The sequence below is a fragment of the Nicotiana tabacum genome, chromosome 5 (assembly GCF_000715075.1).
Source record: "Nicotiana tabacum cultivar K326 chromosome 5, ASM71507v2, whole genome shotgun sequence".
NCBI lineage: Eukaryota > Viridiplantae > Streptophyta > Magnoliopsida > Solanales > Solanaceae > Nicotiana > Nicotiana tabacum.
Window position 1 is genome coordinate 133157235 of NC_134084.1, and position 2127 is coordinate 133159361.

Consider the following 2127-nt stretch of genomic DNA (forward strand, 5'->3'; position numbering starts at 1 on the left):
ACAATGTATATATTTGTTGTGTGCGTAATTTTCCTAAAAAATAAGGATGGTTTGAAGTAAGGTTTCAAACTACTTACAAAAAAAAAAAAAAAATGGAACTCCTAACCACATTATTAATCATAACACTAACAAAAAATCATATACTTAGAAGAGACTAGAGAGTATCCAAGAAGGATGAAATATTTGCAGACAAAGCAATCAATGGACGGTGGGAAGGAGGAATAATGTGGTACAATAGATGGATTAAGGAAGGAGGACCATTAGTAGGAGCTTGGATAACATTTGATTAAAGTTAAAAAAAAAAAAAGAGTATATGAAGTTGAAATTGAAAATGCATGGTTATATGAAAGTTGAAGTTGTGTTTAAGAAAATGAATTTAACTTGGCAAAAAAAATTGAAGTATTGTGAGTAAAAAGTAAAAACTAACCATTACCTCAGTTGAAAATACTCCTCAGACTTGTCTTTCAAACTTCATATTCTTTTTTTTCAAATTGAAGTTGAAATAATGGACTAGATTTAAAATAAATGTTTTTCTAAAAAGATTCAAATATTCCATATATATATTTGTGAGAATTAAGTACTGTCATATTTGGTTTCACATGTTGTAAATATTATAAATTTATATCTCTTTAATTTAGAAATATATTTGAATAATAAAAACAGTACGTATATAACAGTAAAAAAGTTTTAGTCACTTATAAATATACATTATCTACTAAATATTAAAAATAATTTATTAGCATATATTTTAAATACGAATTTTATCATTGAAATTATTTTAAATTATTGTTAGATAACTAATATTGTAAGAATAAATGCAATATTCACACAAATTAAAGAGATTATTCAATTGCAAATTCAGTTACTTTTACCTAACTCGTGTGAATATAATCTAACCTTTTTATTGTTTACAATTATTTTAAAAGATAGACATGAGATGTGAAAGTGTTTTCCTAAATAAATATTTTAATGAAAATTATTTATCCTTCAATCTGTTTTAAAAATTAAATACATCCCCTAATATTGAGTAATTGACATTTATATCCTCTTGTCGCATCATTCTATTATTGACCGATAATTTTAGAATAGTTACCAAAGAGGTAAAATGTAATTTTCCTTATTATTATTATTAATTAATGAGGTTTCCTAATTAACCGCTAGTAATTTCACCATATTTTCTTTGTAGTCACCTTTTCTACTTCATTTCTTCTTCTTTCCTATTGTTATTACCAAGGAAAGTCATGTGCTCCATGTAATTGGTGATATTCTATTTAAAAAGCAAATGCCTAGTTCCACTGTGGGAGAAACGAAGTAGGAGGTAGTATAAATCTAATAAAATAGAAGGACGCATAGAAGAAATATAAAAAATGAAAGTTAAATTTTGAATATAAATTACGAAGTGTAAATACTACTCGGTATAAGTTATGTCGGTATAAGTTATGCTGGGATTAGTTATGCTGAGATTGTTGTTTATTCACTGTTTGGTATGTTGATTAAGAATGACAATTGTATAATTTATAAGAAGAAGGTATAAGTTATACCGGCGCTAATTACCCCACCCTCTATAAGATATAAGTTATTCCGATATTAAAATTAACACTGTGATAACTTATACCTGATTTGTTAACCAAACAAAATAATAAGATGGTATTAAATTTTTATACTACCCATATACCTTCTTATACCACGTGCCAGACGAAAGCTAAAGTGTTGTTCTCATCGCTTGCACCTAATCAAGTACTAACTTTTATTAGCTACCCTACCTACACTAGCTAGTAGCTTCTGAATCTAATTGAAATTATCAAGTATAATATAATTACTTTCATTAACCCCACTGCACTAGCTAGCAGCTTGAGATCATCTAGTTGAAATTACTAATGCTTTCTTGATTGGAAAGATAACAACTTGGAATTTGTCAAATACCATAAACTTGAATGTGCATTACCACTTTTAGCTAGCATCAGAAATTATTTATATTCGGTAGTCGAAAAAATATATAAAATTTGTATAATTTTTGTATATCACATATATAATATATATATATATGCAAAAAATATACATTCTTTTAGCTATTATTTTAAGAGCGACTATACAGTATAATTTCCACTTTTTACTGTTCAAGAGCAA